This window comes from Cervus elaphus, chromosome 12, assembly GCF_910594005.1.
Source record: "Cervus elaphus chromosome 12, mCerEla1.1, whole genome shotgun sequence".
NCBI classification, from domain to species: domain Eukaryota; kingdom Metazoa; phylum Chordata; class Mammalia; order Artiodactyla; family Cervidae; genus Cervus; species Cervus elaphus.
This window is the reverse complement of record NC_057826.1, coordinates 44,210,923-44,235,188: the sequence shown is the minus strand read 5'-3', so window position 1 is coordinate 44,235,188 and position 24,266 is coordinate 44,210,923.

Below are 24,266 nucleotides of genomic sequence, written 5' to 3'. Positions count from 1 at the left end.
TAAATGCTTATTTCTGAGTGAAAGAAGCCAACCTGAAAGGGTTGCCTTCTATGTGATTTCAACTACATGACATTCTAGAAAAGGCAAACAATAGAAATAATAAAAAGATCAACAATTGCTGGGATTAGCAGGGTGTGGGAGGAAGAGAGAGAATAGGCAGAACATGGAGGATCTTTAGGGCAATGAAAATACTCTGTATAATATTATAATGATGGATATATGTCATGATATATCTGTCAAAACCCATAACACCAAAAGTAAACCCTAAGGTAAAGTATGGACTTCGAGTGATTAAAATGTATCAATGTAGGTTTATTCTTCACAGAATTTGTAGCTTTCTGGTGAGGGATGTTCATAATGGAGAGGCTATGCATGTGTGGGGACATGAAGTACATGGGAAATTTGGTTGTAAATTGAAACTGCTCTAAGATAACTGCGGTGCTGGAGAAGACTCTTGAGAGTCCCTTGGACTGCAAGGAGATCCAACCAGTCCATCCTAAAGGAAATCAGTCCTGAATATTCATTGGAAGGACTGATATTGAAGCTGAAACTCCAATACTTTGGCCACCTGATGTGAAGAGCTGACTCATTTGAAAAGACCCTGATGCTGGGAAAGATTGAAGGCAGCAGGAGAAGGGCCGACAGAGGATGAGAAGGTTGGATGGCATCACCGACTCAATAGACACGAGTTTGAGTAAACTCCGGGAGTTGGTGATGGACAGGGAGGCCTGACGTGCTGCAGTCCATGGGGTTGCAAAGAGTTAAGACACAACTGAGCGACTGAACTGAACTGAACTGAAGATAAATTCTTAAAAAAGTAATTAGAAATACCTCAATAAAGTTTTTATATTGGTAACTTTTGAAATATATGTATTGGGTTAAGTGTGCTATGTTCAGTTGCTCAGTCATGTCCAACTCTTTGTGACCCTGTGGATTGCAGCATCCTAGGCTCCTCTGTTCATAGGATTCTCCAAGCAAGAAGACTAAAGTGGGTTGCTATTTCCTCCTCCAGGGTAAATTACAGTGTATTTCACCTGTTGATTTTATTTTCTTAATAAACCTACAGAGAATTTTAAGTATCTCTGGCTTGCCTTATCTTTCTCTTAGTTAGTGATGCTCTAGAAGATGTTCCCACTAAAGTGCTATGCTACTTTAGTATACATCACACAAACACACAAAAAAAAGAAGAAAAGAGTAAATACACATAGGATGGAATACCTCGCAGAAGAAAGGAGCTTGAGTTAAAAAAAAAAAAAGAATGAAATAAAAATTAGAAACAAACAGGAAATAGAATGAATGTATAGCCCAATGCTATTATGTACTTTTTAAAAATTTATACAAAACAGTACTATATATATATATATATATATACACACACACTATATGTAAATAAACATATGGAAGGTGGGTTGGAATGGCAAATGTTAAAAATTGAAGAGTGGTTGTAGAATAGTATGGGATTTAACATTGAAGATAATTTACAGGATAAAAAAATTGCAATGTAAAATAAAAAACAACAAAGCCTTTCATGTGTCGACACCAACAGCATGCCATGAACTCTATGTATTATAATCAACTCCATTCCAGGCACTTGAGTTGTAACAAAAAAATTAAAAATTACAAAGACAAGTAGAATGTCTGTAGACAAGGGACTGCTTGAAAGCACTGCATTCACCAATACTTAACATGTATAGGTTATACACCCTGCCATGTGCCCGGAATACATAAGACATCTTCTGAGATGATTCCTACACTTGAGATGCTTCCAGTCTGCCTGAGTCAAAAAACAACAACAAACACACACCACAGAAACCTATCCTCATGAAATGTGGAGGGCAAAGTGAAACAGAATTTAGTTAGGAACTATGTGGTACATGTGAAAAAGAAAAACTAATGTGCAAGTTGGCAAAGACAACAAACAGATGGGCTAAAGAAAGATTTGAGAAGGTGGTAGAATTTGAACTTGACTGCAAAGGATAACAGGTGGTACTAGTGGTAAAGAATCCACCTGACAATGCAGGTGATGTAAGAGATGCAGGTTCCATCCCTGGGTCAGGAAGATCCCCTGGAGAGGGGCATGGCAACCCACTCCAATATTCTTGCCTGGAGGATCACACGGACAGAGGAGCCTGGCGGGCTGCGTCCAGAGGGTTGCAAAGAGTAGGACACAACTGAAGCAACTTAACATGCATGCCACAAAGCATAACAGGTGTTTGGACTGATGGAGAGAAAGAGGCATTCCCAGGAGACAGTCAATCTGCAAAGTTGAGGAAAGGTTTCCTCAGTGGAATAAAAGTACTGTCCTTCACTTGAGAATGCAAGATCAATATCAGAGTGACTTGACCAAAATATCAGTTATTTAAGGTAAAAATATGAATGTTTTGGACTTCCTTGGTGATCCAATGGTTAGGAATCCACCTGCCAATGAAGGGGACATAGGTTTAATCCCTGGTCCGGGAAGATTCCACACTGCAGAGCAACTAAGCCAGAGTGCCACGGTTACTGAGCCCATGCTCTGCACCACAATAAGAAGCCCATGTACTGCAGTGAAAAGTAGTCCCCACTCGTTCACAACTAGAGAAAGCCCACACACAACAACGAAGACGGAGCACAACCAAAAATAAATAATTTAAAAAGTAAATAAAAATATGAATGTTTTAATACCTATTCTAACTACTAGATTATGCATCACCCCTGTATCATGTGAACTGCTCCAGTTCACAAATGCGCTGAAAAAGTGAATAGAATGGATAATGCAATTTTCCAGAGCACTTTGCTCAATGCCAGGGCAGAGTTTATACATTGGAACAGTCTAGTTGCTAAGTGATGAAGATAATCAGTAATTTGCATCTGAAGATATGGTATAGATCTTTACTAAAGAGGGAAGCTTCAAAGCAGGGGGATTGTATAATACAAAGTGAGACATTCAAGGCCATTCATAAGCTGCCCCCAATTCACTCTTTGTGAACCTCTCCCCATTCCCTCCCATGCTCAGACTTCTGCCAAACTAACCACTTCATTGTTCTGTGCACTTTCACACTTGGCACTTTCCTACCCCAGGCAGGTTGCACTCTTTTTGCATTTGAAATATCTTCAGCTCCATCTTCACGTGACAAAACAGTGTACATCAGGATATGTGTGAATTCTTTCCTTTCCATAAGAACATTATATGAAGTCCACGCAGACAGAAACCCTTTCTCTGAGCTTTCAAGTGAAGTGTTAGTTGCTCAGTTGTGTCCAACTCTTGGCAATGGACTGTAACCCAACAGGCTCCTCTGTCCATGGGATTTTCCAGGCAAGAATACTGGAATGGGTTGCCATTACCTACTCCAGGAATTGAACCCAGGTCTCCTGCATGACAGGCAGATTCTTTACCATCTGGACTACCAGGGAGCTTTCAAAACACAGAACTACTCTATCCTGTGATTATATTGGCCTACAGGAATCCTACCGTTAAAATGAATTAAGACCAAGATGGTTAGAAAAGTATAACTGTACTTACTAGTAGTAAAACAAATCAGCCCATACACTGAGTCCCACTAACATTAATCTTGTACCCCTTGTATCTTGTCTTAGATTTACTAATGCATATTCTCCCAGGAAACTAAGATCATAGCATCCAGTCCCATCACTTCATGGCAAATAGATGGGGAAACAATGGAAACAGTGACAGACTTCATTTCCTTGGCTCCAAAATCACTACTGATGGTGACTTCAACCATGAAATTAAAAGACGATTGCTCCTTGGAAGAAAACCATGACCAACCTAGACAGCATATTAAAAAGCAGAGACATTACTTTGCCAGCAAAGGTCCATCTGGTCAAAGCTATGGTTTTTCCAGTAGTCCTGTATGGATGTGAGAGTTGGACTATAAAGAAAGCTGAGCACCCAAGAACTGATGCTTTTGAACTGTGGTGTTGGAGAAGACTCTTGAGAGTCCCTTGGACTGCAGGGAGATCCAACCAGTCCATCCTAAAGGAAATCAGTCCTAAATATTCATTGGAAGGACTGATGCTAAAGCTGAAACTCCAATACTTTGGCCACCTGATGTGAAGAGCCGACTCATTTGAAAAGACCCTGATGCTGGGAAAAATTGAAGGCAGGAAGAGAAGGGGACAACAGAGGATGAGAAGGTTGGATGGCATCACCAACTCAATGGACATGAATTTGAGTAAGCTCCAGGAGTTGGTGATAGACAGGGAAGCTTGGCATGCTGCAGTCCATGGGGTCACAAAGAGTCAGACACAACTGAGATCCTGAACTGAACTGATTCTCCCAGGGCTTCCCAGGTGACCCAGTGGTAAAGAATCTACCTACCAATGCAGGAGACTTAGGAGACACGGATTTGATTCCTGGGTCAGAAAGATCCCCTGGAGGAGGAGATGGTAACCTGCTCCAGTATTCTTGCCTAGAAAATCCCATGGACAGAGGAGCCTGATGGGTTACAGTCCACGAGGTCACAGAGAGTCAGACACGACTTCACACTAAGCACACAGGCCTTCCTTCTCTCAAGTATTTTCGTATTGCTCCCCAGCATCTGTCCTACACACATTTACTTCCATACATCTCATCAGAAAACAATGACAATTTGGTGTCCTGCTCTTTTTCACTATGTACATATCATAAATTTTCCTTATTTATAAATATTTTCTTAGCTATTTTAATATCTACATATTTTTTCATTGTGTTGACATGCTGTCAACACTTTTTTTTTTTTAAATCCCTGTTTCCGTTTCTGATCATTTAGTTTAGACAAGTAGCATTCTTTTCCTTCCTTCCCCCTGAAGCCCTGTAACAGTATATTCATATTAACCCTACACAGACTAAAATAAGCAAGAGTTAAATGATCATGCTAGTCTTCCATTAGCATTCGCTGTTCCATGTCATAATTAGCAGACCAAGGAATCAAGATAATCTGTTCTTTGACATTTTGATACATTAACTCATTGCCCACTTACCAAGATGGCCAAATAAATAACAAAGTTCCTTCACAAAAGCTCAGTAACTCATATAGAAATCGGGAAATGAATAATCCAACATGTCTTCACACATTTGTAATTTCAGCAAGGATGCCCTTGGAAAACATTCCTTGCCCATGGCTCTCTCCAGGGCCTTTCACAGACAAATTCAGTTTACTTGAACAAAATTCTACTTCTTAATTCTCCAAATAGAGAAAATGGACCCATTAGCCCTTTTACACTGGCTAAATTACCAATTACCAGCAGGTAAACAGCCTATCACTGCAACACTGTTCCAAGCTCATTATGAGTGTCATTTGCAAAGGTGGAGCCCTTCAGAGAGAAATCTCTGTTTTATTAGCATAAAGAGGTCTAAAGAGCACTGGCCAGGGCCAAGAGGCCCTCCATGGTCCCCAGGGATCACTGCTGATTTATGAGCTCCCACACATTCACCTACGACACCACAATTCATTCCCGTGTAAAATACTCTATTATTCCAACACCCAAGTGTAAGGTCAGAAAATATCAAATGAATACAATTTCTTAAGCCAGATGGGGAGAATAAGTAGTTTTATACAAATCCCCAAAGCCAAAATAAATTAAGCTGAAGAACTAATCTGGAGAGAAGAAGAAACCAAATGAACAAAGTGGAGAACACTAGTGTGCATTTTTTAAGTGTCAGTTTCCAGGTACCTGGAGATCATCAGACCACAGGCCTGGTCAGGGGCTTGCAGTAGTACAGTGGGAAGGAAAGAGCATGAACTCTGGGAGCAAAAACCCAAGATGCTAAATGGCGTTCCTCCGTTTTGAAGTCATATGACCTCAGGCAAGTTATTTAACAACTTAAAACCTTATCTAAAATTTCTGAATGGCTACCCGGGGTTGGGAGAATTAAATTAAAACACCTACCTCCTGGCACAGAATAGACATTTCACTGCCTGACGATCCACCCTGCACTCACCCTTTCAAAACACGGAATCTTTATACTCACTGGTGGTGGTGGTTTAGCCACTAAGTCGTATCCAACTCTTGCGACCCCATAGTTGTAGCCCACCAGGCTCTTCTGTCCCTGAGATTTCTTAGACAAGAATACTGGAGTGGGTCAAAAATTTCCTTCTACAGGGATCTTCCTGACTTATGGATCAAATCCATTTTGCCTGCCTTGCAGGAGGATTCTTTACTGCTGAGTCAGAGGGGAAACCCAGTACCCCCCACAATTAAGTTCCAGACAAATCCTGCCAGCTTTGTCTTCTGGTCTGGGAGACTTCTGTCCCTGTGTGCATATCTACTTCCATCCATTGTATATAGCCTTTAAATTTAGTTGCCTGCATTTTTGTGTGGATAGTCAGTCCTTTATACCATCTATATTTTTATGCTTTGGTGCTAACCAAAGACTTTGAATGCGACTCAGAATGACTATGCATATTTGTTTAACTATTTACCTTTTATTTTTTTGTGTTATGGCAAAATCACCTAGACTATATACAGGGTTTGTGTGTGTGTATATATATATATATATATATCATAAATATATATATATCATAAATATATATATATATATTTGACCTTTGTTTATTGTTGCACTTAGGAAGAAATACTGTTGTGTGAGAATCTAATACTTCCCCATTTTTGAAAAAAAAGGGGGGGAAGAGAATTATCATTTAAGAAATTGAGAAGTGCTTGGGGGAGGCAAGGACTGGGAGTTTGGGATTAGTAGATGTAAACTACTATATGTAGGATGGATAAACAACAAGATCCTAGTGTATCACACAGAGATCTATATTCAATATCCTGTGATAAACCATAATGGAAAAGAGTATTTAAAAAAGAATGTCTATATGTATATAACTATCAAGCTTTGTGGTACAGCAGAGATTGGTACAATATTGAAAATCAACTATACTTCAACTTAAAAATTAAATTAAAAGAAAAAAGAAATTGAGGAGTGTTGACAATTAGGATTTCCCTTACTTTTGAGTTTCGATTTCAGAAGGAAAGCACCTTTGGTTTAGCAGTTGCCAGCAAGCCTCCTCATGTGTGCTGCATAGTGTTAGAGGTAAATTGGAGTAAGGGAAAGTCTGTGTATCCCCCATACAATTCAAACTCCTTGTGCAGAAGAGGGGAGAGGAACAAACAGTATTTGAGGAGGAAGAGGTAAAATGTTTACATCTCCATATAAAAGCCCTAATATCTGCCTCTAAACTTCAGAATAGCTCTGTCTAGATCCGTATCCTCTCACTTATTACTTTCACAGAGAAGCATCAGAGAAGCAGCTTCTCTTCCAGATCAGAATGAATGCTTCTCCCCATTCCCTGAATTCACTTGCTCCTAGCCCTCATAGAACTATTTTTCTAGAATTTTTTACAGATGCTTTGAGTATAAGAGATCCCTTCCAAATATGACATTCTGTGACTCCATGGACTTGTGACTTCAATTATGTTCTCTCCAGCCAGTATCTTAATTCTCTTCCATTTCGTTAACTCTTTGCTCTCTGTCCCCAAATCAGTGTCTTTAAATTGACAAAACCCACTGTGTTGGTAAGGGGCATCAAGGCTTGAAGCTCCACAGCAAAATTCATCTTGAATGATACTTTCTTGATTTGGTCGTCTGACTTCCTTTGGTAGACAAAGAACAGCCCAGGTGCCTTGGGCACTCACAGAATGTCACATTTGTTCCACCAGGGTCTACTCCAAACCCTACACAGAGTGGTGAGAAATACTAAATTTATTACTCCTTAAGTCTGTCCAGGGCTTCCCTGATAGCTCAGCTGGTAAAGAATCTGCCTGCAATGCAGGAAACCCTGGTTAGATTCCTGGGTCAGGAAGATGCCCTGGAGAAGGGATAGGCTATCCACTCCAGTATTCAGGGCATCTCTGGTGGCTCAGACAGTAAAGAATCCACCTGCAATGAGGGAGACCTGGGTTCGATCCCTGGGTTAGGAAGATCCCCTAGAGGAAGGCATGGCAACCCACTCCATTATTCTTGTCCAGAGAATCCCCATGGACAGAGGAGCCTGGTGGGCTACAGTTCATGGGGTCACAAAGGGTCGGACACAACTGAGCAACTGAGCACACACACGTCTGTCTAAGATCGACAATGCCAACACCACCATCCTCATCTCCATCACCGCTTGTTCTCTATGTATGGTTTTTAGGAAACAGGGAGTAACAATCACACTTGCTTATTTCTTACCATAATTCTCAATCTGTCTCTCTCTGTAAAGGCCTCTCAGCTACACACAGATGAATCTGCTTCTAGCTTTACTCCAACCACAGGCCATACCCTGATATGATTAAAAATGGCCTAGGTATAGGAATCTTTTCCCTAACAATGCTCTTAATGGCAAAGAATTGAATCCCTACTGCTTCCTGTTTGCAATTCTCACCCCTAAGATTTAACAATAAAATTGAGCCTCTCTCATTTGACCCTCAGCCTCCATCCCCTGGTTTTCCCCAACCCAGCTGCCCTAAGTGATCATCTTGACTCCCTGGCTTCTGGTTCCTGCCACCCAAGGTCATTCTAGAGCCAGCAGTTCTGGCTTTAGTGTTTCACTCAGTCATTATTCATTCAGTCAACAATTATTTAATGAGTGCTTAGCCTGCACAAGGCACTGTCTTAGGTGTTGGGAATGCAGCAGTGATAAAACAAATCAGGTTCCTACTTTCACACTACATCTTGGCCCCATGAGCAGGATGGGAGAAGTGGTGGTTGCCATCTCAGAGGTCCTTCCTTGGACAGGGATGGGCTGAGGGGAGAACCAAGGGACTCTTTACCTTGAAACAGACATGTGTCTCCCTGGCCTGAAAACCATCCTACATGCTCTCTATCAGCTTCCTCACCATCCAGTCTCCCCTTAATCTCCTCCAAATCTGCTCTATCCCTGTAGAAACCATATTTCTTAGGTCACTAAAGACCTATCACCATATTCAACATTTTCTTCTGTAGTTCATCTTCTCAACTGCATATGACTTCTGTATTTCTATTAGTGATACAGACTCAAAAACACAGTAACCTTTTAATTGTCCTCCATCTTTTTCTCCCATAATTACAAACCTATCAATCATTTTTATAATTTTTCTCACACCTGGACTTTTTTTCCCATTCAAGTTGCCATTAGGCTTGCATTTGCTCCCATGCTAGAGATGGGAGCAACTTACCTTCATAGCAATATTCCGAACTACTAGGTTGCTTCTTTTCAAATCACCTTCCACACATTCTAAAACACCTCTCATGAGGTCATGAAGTCATGACCTCATTAAGTCTAGATCCTTCAATGGATCCCCATTGCAAAGAGCATGAGTCCCAAACCTGTGGCTCACGACTCATATATAAAAGGGTTTTCATAAACAATAACTAAATTAAATTTTTTCATAACTTATAAGGCTCAGTGCCCTTTTGGGTCATAAAGTCTAAAGAAGGGTGGCAGCTATTAAGTAGTGATTAAAATCATAGATTCAAGTCTAGGCTCCACAACTACATGAATCCAGTTAATTTGCCTGTATGTACCTCACTTTCCTTATCTGAAGAATGAAGAGAACAATACTTGGTTCACAATATAACTAAAAGATAAAATTATATAACTTATATAAAGTGTTTTGCATAGCACTTAGTACAAAGATGATACTCAAAAACTTACAAATTAAAAATATCTACAGAAGTCATGATAATCTTAGAGTGGCTATCAATGACAGGTATGGGGTAGAGGTGGCAGCACTGCCCAGATCTCCAAGGAGACGTGGTCAGACCTTGTCAAGACCTTTCAAGGGACTAGAGCCCATCAGCCTGACCATCCAGCTGGGCAGTGCTTTAACTGGTTTGTTCCTCTGTACTGCTGCTCACCAGCCCACACCCAAGGAAGGCAGTCATACCATCTTCCAGTCACCCCATTTCATTCTCTCCCTTCTGCTTACCAAGCAGACAGAGCTCCCCCTTTTTCTTCCATGCATCCTTTCACTTCCATTTTCTTCTCTCATCTTCTGAAAAATCTCATATTCACCTCATCCTTCCTCCAACTGTTCCAGAATAACTAAATGACACTGCAAGGTAGCATAAAACAGACCATGCCAGACCTCTGCCCTAAAAGGTAGGTCCTATTTACGTTAAACATTAATATAAAACCAAGATGGGTAAACAGAAGAGTTCTGAGCAGTTAGAATCAGCTCCTCCTTACTAAAGAAGAGAAATTTTAACCTTAATAATGAGAGGGGCCTGGCCAATTCAGTCTAATAAATATTGATTTAGCACCTAGAGGTTCTAATCATGATAGCTTGTGCCCTTTCTGTTTAGCTTTATCTTAGCATTGTCTCAAGAATTGTATTGGTTAGTTTATGTCTCTGTCTCCAATACACTGTCAGCTTCTCAAAGGTCTTACCAAGTCTTGCTCTTCTTACTATCTCCAGCCCAGTGCACAGTGCCTGGCATATCACAAAAAAAAAAAAAAAGAAAAAAAAAAAAAAAAGATTGAGAGAAGGGAGGGAAAAGGATAGAAAGAGGGGACAGAAAAAGGAAAGAAGGAGCAAGGAGGGAGATAGAGGAAAAGAAACCAATTTGTGGAGTAGCAAAATCAGATAAGTGTTCTAATCCTCAGCTGAGTAAACATGGGCAAGTGAATTAACTTGCTAAGCCTCAGTTGCTTCATCTGCAAAATGGGGGTAGATTAACAATACCCACCTCAAGGGCTATTGTGAAGTTTTTAAAGGATAAATACAGCAGAAATAAGAGCTGTAAAGCCCAAGGCATAGTAGGTGATAGATAAATAATTACAATCACTATTACAAGTGAGAAAATTTTTATAAAAAGGAATTATGTCACTGCCTATATCATAAATGGGGTGAGAAGGTCTTGGCCTGGGACTCTCATGTCATCCTCTAGTTTGGCCAGTCCTTTTTGGACCTTTGTCATGGGAGAGTTATTTTGCCTACATAGCTTTCACTTAAATGGGGCTCTAAATCAAACTGTCCTCTGCCACTATTCTTCCCTGGGCTTCTGATTATAATCATGCTGCCTGCTATTAGTACAGGGATGTTTAAAACTCCTATAAAACAAGAGCTAATTGCTGATCTGCTTAATTAAAGTGAGCCTTTTGTTGTCACATTTACAAAGATAAATGAAATAATCAGCTCTGGTCTAATGAGAGATAATTAGATTATGCAGCCCCAATAAATAAAGACCAAAATGCTCCCAATTGTCCCTGTATGTCACAGAGAAGGACCACAGTGAGCCTTAAAGAAGGATATGTTAGTGATGTTTTATTAGAACAACAGTGAGTGAGTGTGGGATCCAGGTCCCCACTCTATTACATATTCAGATTTGCAACAATCAATAGAGAATATATTGGTGACTTCCTGGCTGGGACGCTACCAATTCTTTACAATTAGTTCTAATTTTTTGAATAGATAATATATAATGTAAGAGTAAATGTAATTTAACTCCATATCATTCATTAATGAAGGGTATTTATTAATGGTGCATTTACTATCAATGCTTTACAAAATGAAATAGACTGTGAACCCTGCTTTCTTATCTCATAATAATCTATCAATTATTTTACTAAAAATACTGCTTTAGGTATAAAATTGATCACTGACAGTCACTGACAGTAAGCAAATTCATTTATTCCTGTGTGTCAAAAGCCTAAACTGTCCTAAGTTATATCCCTCTGGCCTAGCCTTAAAAGTTTAACTCTGGTCCCCCAAATCACACACAAAGTGAGAGAGTCAGAATCTTAGTCCCTCTAGCCAAAGGAGACCAAAGCGCTTCACACATGAATTGATTGATATGAAGGTGAAGATAAAATTTTTACTTTGCTCAGATAAAATAAAGACTGATTGCCCAAGACTGATAACATATCAAACAGACATCCCCTCCCCCAAAGACAGAGATTAGTCTGTCTGGAAAAATACCTGCTAAAAGAGTAGGTTTAGCAAACCTACTAAACATTCCAAACATTTGATTCATTGACCAGTATTTTATATTTTTATAAATATATATATTTAATTTAGGGAAGGATATACAGTCTCTAGCTTTTTAATTTTACCAATTAAGAATGTAAAAGACAAATCTATCCCCACAATTATTTTACCGTCAATAGAAAAAAATAATGTAGTCTTGGAATAAAGGGCAAGCCTTTAAATGGAATGAAAATAGCTTTATTAAGAAAATTCCTTATTTATTCTCATTTTTAAAATTTTATTTTTCTCCTATTTGTCCTAATTTTTCTCATTTGGCCTGCATCAATAGAAGATCTGTCTTGGACCAGCACCCCTCCAAAGATCAGAGTTTAGCAACCACAGAACTAGGCTATTCTTTTCCAGATATGAACACAGCTCCCTAGAGCCTAGGAGCTGATGATTTTTAAAGTCAACATCTAAAGCATTTTGTAAAATTAAAGGTTGAATTTAAATAAAAAAGAAACCAAAGCTTTTAAAGTGCATGAGCCCACAGTAGCCCCTTCTGGTCCAGCACACGGCTGAACAGGGTTGTGATGTTTGAGAAGCAGGGACAGCATCCAAAAGAGGTCCTCCCAACCCCCACCCTGAGCATTGCTGCCTCAGAGTTTCCTAGCAGTAGAGCCAACTGAGTTTTCTAAGAAACTGAGAAATTTCCAATACAATCTGCTTTTCAAAGCATTTCCTAATTTATGCTCTATATAAATGCTAATTTTTTAAAGAAATAGTCCTTTATATAAAGGAAGAGGCTTGTGCATTGGCTTTACTTCCAGTGTTATTACTGTTAAATCAATCAGTCTTTAAGTATTGGTCCCTCCTAACATGGAGATAAGATCCACTTCACAGGGCCACTGAGACAATGTCCAGGCAAGCTGAGAGGTAGACAGCACTATGAGGATCTTCAACTCATTTCTGATTCGTCTTAGGTTGCTGGGTCTTAGAATCTAAATAATGTGCTCAATGTTAAGTCTTAACATGCAAAGTCAACCTATGCAAAATTCTACCTATAATGAGCTCACAGAACCTAGATAAGTTGGTCCTGTCTTCAGTCTTGAAATAATATATTCCTGCTGTCCCTGGAAACCAAGGCATGGATACGGGCGGGGTGGGGGAAGGGAAAGAAAGGCAGTCATAGATCAAGTGTCTCAAATGTCAATAAATGGCAAAGGAGAGTTATGGAGCACATAAGAGAAGGAGGAGGTTCAGAATATAGGGCTTGGGATGCCCTCTGACCCCACTCAGAGAGGCCCAGTAATAAATCCAGTGGTGAGGGACATCTTTAGATATTGGAGCCATCCGGGAAAGCCATAGAGAATTTTCCAGCATCATAAACATCTTTTCAGCATCTTTTTCATGGAAAGAAAAAGACCTAATTTGGGAAAACAGGAAAGAATGGTGAAACACAGAGAAAATCTTTGATAAGTTTGTTGTTGTTGTTGTTTTGCTATTGCTGCTGCTATCTTATCTGAAAATTTTTATACCACTAGGTAAGGCATTTGGGAAATCTGAGATAATAAGACAGGTACTCCTTGCAGGACCATGTTAAACTGATTACTACCTTAAGAATGTTGATACCCAGCCACCCTGGCCACACTTGGGATCTAGGAGGTTGTATTCAAAATCACGGGACAGACTTCCCTTCCTATACTCCTGGATTCCACATCAAGGATATAAATCAGTATAAATAATAGTAGCTGCTGTAATAATTCCCAAATTTCAACTGCTTAACATAATAAAAGATAATGTCTCTTTCTAGCCCATTGTGAATCAGTTGCATGGGATCCAGACTCCTTCTGTCTAGACCCCTGGATTCCCTGATGGATGATTTTTAACTTCAAGGAGATCTATGGGAAACAGAATTGCTTAATCCAGAAAGGATTCTAGGGACCACAAGAGATAATGTTTTCCCATTTTGGTGTCAGCACCCTCATCCACACTTAGGTCCTTCTTAGTGGGTGGGCTTTAGCAGGTTCCTGTCCAGTGCAGTTTAGTTTTGCTTTTTATGCTGAGACAGTTTACCTTTGATTCAATGTGCATTTGGATAATGGCCATAGTGCCACTTCTTTTCAATGTATATCTTTTACATAATCAACAAATTCTATTACCTCCCCGTTTCAGTTCAAGTGAATACATGTTAATGTACAAGTTGAGAACTCTTATTTCCCTTAGTTAATACATAGAGTTGGTGAAATATATTCCCTGTTGGAATCTTTCTACCAGAAACTGGGAAATGGAAAGGCCTTTTTGTAATTATTTCTATAACTATCACCTTAGTCATCGTAAGTACATTTTGAATATTATACTTAAAATCATGAGTATATTTGAGCATTCATTCATTCATCTTATATGTATCTGCTGATAAATGAACGAAATCTGGAGTTTATAAGAATTAGCAATAATAGTAATAAAGCCAATGTTAACATTCTTTAACTGGCATTGTGCTAAGTTAAAAATGTTACATGAAGTTTGGGGTTGAAATGACTAAAGAGAGGATTAAAAATGTCTATATTTCATTGGGTCATAATAAGGCTTAAACAAATAATACATATAAAGTGCTTAGCACAGTTCCTGGCACAGTGTAAGCAAGTGCTTGTTATTTAGTCACTAGTGGTATCTGACTCTTTTCATGACCCATGGAAGCCACCTAGGAAGCCCTAGGTAAATGTTAAATGTTGGCAATTAAAGTGTTATGAAATCACTTTCACACATGAGGAAACTGAGGGTCTCAGAAGTAAAGTGACTTTCCCAAGCTCATGAACTCTCATAGCATGCAAACTTCCCCACTGCCAATCTTTATCCTATAGCTTTGATCTAACATTTTGTATTGAAAGCAACACAGTGGAATCTCCCAGTAAATGTTGTGATAATAAGAGAACGCAGTTTTCCCATTTGCTCTTTAAAAGACAGTGATATTATCTCTCAGCTTCCCTCGTGGCTCAGTGGTAGTCTTCCTGCCAATGCAGGAGACTGGGGGTTTGATTCCTTTCCCTGGAGAAGGAAATGACAACACTCTCCAATGTTCTTTCCTGGGAAATCCCAAGGACAGAGGAGCTTGGTGGGCTACAAGTTGCAAAAGAATTGGACACGACTTAGCAACTAAACATCAACAATATCATCTCCTTCCATAAATCCCTTGTTTGTCCATATTAACTCCAAAGCAACTATATTTTGGCTTCCCAAAGCAGATTTCTCTATGGAAGTATCCATTCCCTAGCTTCCCACATGGACCAAATTAACACTGCTTAGTGCTAGGGAGCAGAGAAGGCAATGGCAACCCACTCCAGTACTCTTGCCTGGTAAATCCCATGGATGGAGGAGCCTGGTAGGCTGCAGTCCATGGGGTCGCGGAGAGTCGGACATGACTGAGGGACTTCACTTTCACTTTTCACTTCCATGCATTGGAGAAGGAAATGGCAACCCACTCCGGTGTTCTTGCCTGGAGAATCCCAGGGATGGCAGAGCCTGGTGGGCTGGCGTCTATGGGGTCGCACAGAGTCGGACACGACTGAAGTGACTTAGCAGCAGCAGCAGCAGCAGTGCTAGGGAGATCGCATTCCCTTCTGATGTTGAAACCCATAATTTTTTATCAATTAGATAGCATGGTTACAAAAACAATCAATTGATATTTAACCCTCTGAGTCAGCAATCATTTCAATTTCACTTTGGGATCTCCCACAGCAAATGATTTGCTATGTAGAATTTTGAAATTCACAACAGGCTTTCATAAAAGCAAAACAACTAATAAGCTTTTTTCCCTCTTCCTTTGTCAGAGAATGTGGTGTTTGTTTCCATTCTTAGCATTTAAATTTTCAAATAATTGAACAGAAGACAAGTACAACAGTTGCTATATCAAGTTCGGTTACAAAGAAGTATGTTTCAGAGAACTATTTTGGTTTTATTCTGAAACTCTGGCATGGTCTGGAACTTGGATGCTGTAGCAACTTCTATAGTAATACAATGACAATTTGTCTGTACAATAAGAACATGCACCAGCACTGAGGAAACTTACACTATGCACATTTTCACTCTGCTCATTTACTCTGTACAAAAACTTTATGATGTAGATATTTCATTCTCATTTTTCAGAGGAGTGCCTGGAGGCCCAGTGAGGTTAAAGTGTCCAAGGATGAATCTTTATAGAGCAGCAGTTCAGGGACTCGTGCACAAGTCAACCTGATTATAAAGGGTCTGTCGGTCACACCTGGCCCCCCAGTCTCTGCAAACAGGACCACCTGCAGGCCTGTCCGGCCTGAAATTCTAACACCAGTTCTTTTCCTGCTTGCAGCAGCCCACTGTCATACAAAGTCCTTCACAGGCTTTGGAACTAGACAGATATGGGCTCGAATGTCCACTCTGCCTCCTTAGCTGCTGTGTGACCTGAGACAAGGCATTTGACCTTTATTCCCTCTTTTGCAAGAAAGAGATATGTTAGAATATTTAAATAATGTTATGAAAATAGTTTGCTGACATTTTAGCCAAAGCACTGGAGAAGGAAATGGCAACTCACTCCAGCATTCTCGCCCAGAGAATCCCACATACAGAGGAGCCTGGCGGGCTACTGTCCTTGGGGTCACAAAGAGTCAGACACAACTGAGCATGAGGTAAAGCACAGGCAGCCTCGTGGGCGGGAGGCAGATGGTGTAGCTGTAAGACTGCCAATCACTTGAAATCAAATCACCTGGATTTGAATTGTCACTCTACCCTAATAGTCCTGTGACCTTGTACAAGTCATTTGAAACCTTAATTTTCTCATCCAAAACTGGTGCTATCACTAATACCCATGTCATATGATTAATGATATGCATATAAATGCATTAAAATATTAAAGTACTTAGTATAGTGCTAGGTACATAATAAGCACTCAGTATGCAACTATTATCCCTTCAATTTTTCAAACATACTTGCTTTTGCCTGATTAAAGAGTTTCCTGACATGGCCTAAAATGCCTGCCTGGACTTCCTCCTAGAATCTCTCCTGCTAAAAAACCACATGGGTCTCTGCCTGCAGTATGATTCTGCCCTGCTTCCTTGCCCTAGTCTGGCTTCTTCAGGCCTCCCTATCACTGCTCCACCCCTAGCCATGATCTTAGTCACATCAAGAAAAAAGAATCTGGGGGACTTCCCTGGTTTTCCAGTGGTTAAGAATCCATCTTGCAATGCAGGGGACATGGGTTTGATCCCTGGTCAAGGAATTAAGATCCCACATGCCTCTGAGCAACTAAGCCCACATGTCAAAACTAAAGAGTCTGTGCACCACAATGAAAGATCCCACATGATGTAATGAAGATCCCACATGCTGCAACTAAGACCTGATGCAGTCAAAAATATTTGTTTTTAAATGAATTTTTAAATTCATTGTTTTTTTAAATTTAAATGAATTTCTAAATTCATTGGACAGTTGTGACTTACACAACCAAGAAGAATTCCATGAGGCCACATGCTTTATTAAGCTTATCCCCTCACTGCACAGATACATTTACCTTATCTGGAAGGACAAGCACACAACAAGAACATGAGAAACACATCTTTAGACTTCCACAACTTCCTGGAGGTACTGCTCTTCATCCTTGAAACTGCTAAGGCTGTTTCTTTCTTCTTCATGATGATGATACATGAAAGTGCAGCTTTCCATTTTCAACTAAGTCATGCCTCTTCTTCAGTCTCTATTGCACAACTCCTGAACCCCCTTAGCAGTGCTCCACAAATAGTAAGCATACAGTAGATGGCTAATAAATACTGTTCATTGTATTGCTAAGCATATTTTCCAGAAGAAATATGGCTATAAATTCAGTTCAGTTCAGTCACTCAGTTGTGTCTTACTCTTTGCGACCCCATGGACTGCAGCATGCCAGGCCTCCCTGTCCATCACCAACTCCTGGAGTTTACTTAAACTTATGTCCACTGAGTCAGTGATGCCATCCAACCATCCCATCCTCTGTCATCCTCTTCTCCTCCCGCCTTCAATCTTTCCCAGCATCAGGGTCTTTTCCAATGAGTCAGTTCTTCGCATCAGGTGGCCAAAGTATTGGAGTTTCAGCTTCAGCATCAGTTCTTCCAATGAATATTCAGGACTGATTTTCTTTAGGATGGACTGGTTGGATCTCCTTGCAGTCCAAGGGACTCTCAAGAGTCTTCTCCAACACCACAGTTCAAAAGTACCAACTCTTCGGTGCTCAGCTTTCTGTGTAATCCAACTCTCACATTCATACATGACTACTGGAAAAACCATGGCTATAAGTAGCATAGCATTGCTATGGTGCAAATTCATTATGGGTTAAACAAAATAGCCTTGCGAGACCCTTGACAAACTTGGTTTCCAGAATACTACTTTCTTGGTTTTCCTCCTACTCACTTGTGTCTCCTTTTCAGTTCTCCTCAAATTTTTAATTCTAAAGTGATCTTGTTCTTTTTTGTTCTTTATCTGCCTTCACTTCCTTGCTGTATCATCTGCTCCCATGTCTTTACACATATCTTTACACACTATTTGCCAATGACTGCCAGACCTCTGAATTCCACACTCAGTGATCAACTGTTTATTTGAACTAATAGATGGTTCAAAATCAAAATTTCTAAAAACAATTATGGATAGTCCTCCTCCACTTTAATCAATGTCTACTGCATTCACTCCTTGGCATCATGCTGGACCCTTCTCCTCTCACAGAGCCCATCCAGTTTGTCAGAAAATTCTGCTGGCTTCACAGTAAATCCAGCATATGGCTACTTCTAACACCTCACATTGGGGGACACTATCATTGCTCCTGAATTACTGTAATAACCTTCTAACTGCTTCTATTCTTGTCCCCAACAGTCTAGTCTCAACACAGTAACCAAAAAGAGATCATGTCACTATTCTGCTCAAAAACCTCTAATGACTCCCCATTTCACTCAGAGTAAAAATTGTCTTTAAAATGGTTTACAAGACCCTGAATGATTTGGACCCAATTATTTCTCTGACCTCATCTCCTACCACAACCCCACTCTTTCACTCTGCTATAACCACACTTCGTTGCCTTGCTCTTTCTTAAACACAGGAGGCATGCTTTCCCCCGCCCCCCACCTGCCCCCAGGGCCTTTGCACTGGCTATTCTTTCTGCCTGGAATGCTCTTCATGCAGATGTTCACATGGCCCACTTACTCCCACACCTCCCTCAAGTTTTCAGTCAACTGTCACCTTCTCAGTAAGACCTAGGCTAACCACCTCAAAATACCACATCACCTATCATCTTCTAATATACTCTGCAATTTTTTATTTGTTGTGTTTAATATTTATTGCCTGTCTCCCTATAATCTAAGTTCCATGTAGACAAAAAATCTTGGATTTGTTCACTGCTCTATTCCTCATTCCTAGAACATTGTCTGGCACATAGAAAGTTCTCTCTAAATATTTGCTGAGCTAATTGGATGAATTAATTCGGGAAATTCAGTCTCATGCCTTGACTTATGAGTGAATTTTAGATTCTGACCCATAACTATTGTAGACATCAGCTAGCCAATGTTCTTATTTTTCTGCAAAAGTAGAACATTCCCCTTATGATATAGAAACTCTAAATATGACCCTGGGGAGCATTTGACAAAATTGGTGCTTGATCAACAGCATGAATTACACAAAATAGAAGGTGGGAATCATAGTACATTTTAAAATTTTTACCCAAATATACACCCAGATACACAATTACTTTCTGTAGTTTTTATTTCATTTCATTAATACTTTTGGATCCCTTTCTTTAATCACCTGGAAAGGCAGCATGACATAGATGTTAAAAGAAAGGACTGTGCACCCATATTGTGTGGGTTTAAATCTCCACTCTACTGCATACTACTATAGCTGTCACTTAACTTCTCTTGGACCTTCCACTGAAGGCATTTCAAGTATAAAGGATGGTATTAAAAATTTCCGACATGTAGTTCTCCAATCCAGTTTGCACAGTTCTAGTGACAGCAAGTTCTTTACTTGAGGTAACTTGCTTCTTTGCTGAATGGCATCATATGTTACTAAGTTCTACATACAATAGTGAACTAAAAGGCCAGTTTCCCATTATGGCCAAGCATTCATCCTATGGCTGGCTCTTTCAGCACTGGAAAATATAAATGTCCTCTTCTGGGCTTCCCTGATGGCTCAGTAGGTTAAAAAAAATAAATAAATAAATCTGCCTGAAATGCAGGAGATGCAGGAAATGTGGGTTCAATCCCTGTGTCAGGAAGATCCCCTGGAGGAGGAAATGATGAATGGCCTCTTCCACATGAGTTTCTAAATAACTTTTTTTTAAACCTCTGTTACCTGCCTGCCAGTTTTGAGCATAATAATTGTTATGTCCTCCTCGCTCATAAATGCTTTGGGATTCAGACAACATTTGTTGTATATTAGTATGTTCTAGGCTTTGTAGCCATGTTACACCAGGTGAGACATCTCTAACATTGCCTCCGCCCCTCACTGTCTGCACTGGAGCAGGAATCAACCCAATGCTTGTACTTAATGAGCTGGCAACACTTATCTCTCTGCTCACAAGTACACTGTTTAGACAGGCAGCTCATCTGAGGCTTCTCTTCCTCACAGAGATGCTTTCTTTCACATACCCTCTTTCCATATCTTCTCTCTCTTAACCACCTGGTAATGATGTATGTAACAATTAGGAGTCTTCCAACTCTAGAACCTTATTAATTCTAAATAATATGCAAATAAACTTCATCCTCAGCCAGCTTAATAGTTCAATCAGTAACTACTTTTAATCTCCCCATGTATAATTTCAAAAAGAAGTTACAAATTGTCCCACTCCTGAAGCTTTTGGAATTCTCTTTTATTTTTCACATTTGACTGACTGCAAAAATATCTTTTGGCAGCATTCACAGAAATTTGTCAATGAGGTTCAGTTAAGAGAATTTCAGTTTGGGCCCCAGCAGACTTCTCAACCAGTTTGTCCACAGGTTCTGGGTGGTAGAGGCAGTTAGGTTTGGTGGAAAAAGCAAAGGACTCTAGGAGCCAGACTGCCTGGCTTCAAATTCAGCTCTAGTTTGGAAGAAATGAGAGGATTCAAGCAAATTAACTTCTCTGGTCCCATTTCTTCAGTTAAAATAGAGATAATAACAGTAATTACTTCAAAGATCTGTTGGGAAAATTAAATGAGTTACTACATACAAAGCCTTTAGAACAAAGCCTTTAGAACTTAATAAATGTTTGTTACCATACGAGGAAGCCACTATCCTGGCAGAAGAGCTGCCTGTCATTGGGAAAGAGAAGAGAAATTTAAGCATGATCTCCATCCACAAGAAATGTGACTGCTTTTGAGGAAAAAAGAAAAAAATGAGAAAATATGAGCAGCATTTAAAGGACATGTCAATAGGGGCAAACGGCTTTTGGAGTCATTGTATTTAGTCTATCACCTAGACCTCCCCTCTAAATATCTATAAGACATCTTGAACTTGGCTAGTCCAAAACATCTCTTCCTAGTGGATGAAGTCAAACCCATGTGCTTGTTAAGCATGCAACTTTTTAGTCACTATTTTGAGTCAAACACCTTCAAGGCATATGGGAAACCTGAAATTCTCCTTAACCTTTCCCTCTCCCTTGGCTTCTCTATCTAACCAGAAACCAAATTCTGCCCTCCTTATCCCAATTTCTGAATTAAATCTGTCCCCTTCTTGTCATGCCCACTGCCACAATATTATCTCTCTTCAGGTCTGTATCATCCAGTTCCTGACACTATCCTCTTGCTCCAACCTCTGAAGCAGGAGGTTATTGTCTGAAGTATAATCTTAAAAAAAAAAAAAAAAAGTAATAATCTCTTTTAAGAAACTTCTAATAAAAAATAATGGAATTCCGCCATCTGCAACAACACTGATGTGCCCAGAGAGTAAAATGCTTAGTGAAATAAGTCAGACAGAGACACTCTTTTTCACTTATATGTGGAATCTAAAAAATAAAACAAATGAATGTATATAACAAAACTGAAACAGACTCACAGATATAAACTAGTGGTTACCAGTGGGGAGAGGAAAGATGGGAGGAGCAAGCCAGGGGTAGGGGATTAGGGGATTAAGAGATAAAAACTGCTATGTATAAGCATACATAAATAAATAAGTAAGCAACACAGATATAATGTAAAACACAGGGAAATATAAACATTATTTTGCAATAACTTTAAGTGGAGCTTAATCTATAAAAATACTGAATCACTATGTTGTACATCTGACACTAATATAATATTGCATACCAACTAATCTTCAGTTTAAATTTTTAAATATTTTTTTTTAATTTTTTTTATTAGTTGGAGGCTAATTGCTTCACAACATTTCAGTGGGTTTTGTCATACATTGATATGAATCAGCCATAGATTTACATGTATTCCCCATCCCGATCCCCCCTCCCACCTCCCTCTCCACCCGATTCCTCTGGGTCTTCCCAGTGCACCAGGCCCGAGCACTTGTCTCATGCATCCCACCTGGGCTGGTGATCTGTTTCACCCTAAATAGTATACATGCTGTTCTTTTGAAACATCCCACCCTCACCTTCTCCCACAGAGTTCAAAAGTCTGTTCTGTATTTCTGTGTCTCTTTTTCTGTTTTGCATATAGGGTGATCGTTACCATCTTTCTAAATTCCATATATATGTGTTGGTATGCTGTAATGTTCTTTATCTTTCTGGCTTACTTCACTCTGTATAAGGGGCTCCAGTTTCATCCATCTCATTAGGACTGGTTCAAATGAATTCTTTTTGACGGCTGAGTAAAATTCCATGGTGTATATGTACCACAGCTTCCTTATCCATTCATCTACTGATGGGCATCTAGGTTGCTTCCATGTCCTGGCTATTATAAACAGTGCTGCGATGAACATTGGGGTGCACGTGTCTCTTTCAGATCTGGTTTCCTCAGTGTGTATGCCCAGAAGAGGTATTGCTGGGTCATATGGCAGCTCTATTTCCAGTTTTTTAAGGAATCTCCACACTGTTCTCCATAGTGGCTGTACTAGTTTGCATTCCCACCAACAGCGTAAGAGGGTTCCCTTTTCTCCACAGCCTCTCCAGCATTTATCACTTGTAGACTTTTGCATAGCAGCCATCCTGACTGGTGTGTAATGGTACCTCGTTGTGGTTTTGATTTGCATTTCTCTAATAATGAGTGATGTTGAGCACCTTTTCATGTGTTTGTTAGCCATCTGTATGTCTTCTTTGGAGAAATGTCTGTTTAGTTCTCTGGCCCATTTTTTGATTGGGTCATTTATTTTTCTGGAATTGAGCTGCAGGAGTTGCTTGTATATTTTTGAGATTAATCCTTTGTCTGTTTCTTCATTTGCTATTATTTTCTCCCAATCTGAGGGCTGTCTTTTCACCTTGCTTATAGTTTCTTTTGTAGTGCAAAAGCTTTTAAGTTTCATTAGGTCCCATTTGTTTAGTTTTGCTTTTATTTCCAATATTCTGGGAGGTGGGTCATAGAGGATCTTGCTGTGACTTATGTCGGAGAGGGTTTTGCCTATGTTCTCCTCTAGGAGTTTTATAGTTTCTGGTCTTACATTTAGATCTTTAACCCATTTTGAGTTTATTTTTGTGTATGGTGTTAGAAAGTGTTCTAGTTTCATTCTTTTGCAAGTGGTTGACCAGTTTTCCCAGCACCACTTGTTAAAGAGGTTGTCTTTTTTCCATTGTATATCCTTGCCTCCTTTGTCAAAGATAAGGTGTCCATAGGTTCGTGGATTTATCTCTGGGCTTTCTATTCTGTTCCATTGGTCTATATTTCTGTCTTTGTGCCAGTACCACACTGTCTTGATGACTGTGGCTTTGTAGTAGAGTCTGAAGTCAGGCAGGTTGATTCCTCCAGTTCCATTCTTCTTTCTCAAGATTACTTTGGCTATTCGAGGTTTTTTGTATTTCCATACAAATTGTGAAATTCTTTGGTCTAGTTCTGTGAAAAATACCATTGGTAGCTTGATAGGGATTGCATTGAATCTATAGATTGCTTTGGGTAGAATAGCCATTTTGACAATATTGATTCTTCCAATCCATGAACTCGGTATGTTTCTCCATCTGTTTGTGTCCTCTTTGATTTCTTTCATCAGTGTTTTATAGTTTTCTATGTATAGGTCTTTTGTTTCTTTAGGTAGATATACTCCTAAGTATTTTATTCTTTTTGTTGCAATGGTGAATGGTATTGTTTCCTTAATTTCTCTTTCTGTTTTTTCATTGTTAGTATATAGGAATGCAAGGGATTTCTGTGTGTTAATTTTATATCCTGCAACTTTACTATATTCATTGATTAGCTCTAGTAATTTTCTGGTAGAGTCTTTAGGGTTTTCTATATAGAGGATCATGTCATCTGCAAACAGTGAGAGTTTCACTTCTTCTTTTCCTATCTGGATTCCTTTTACTTCT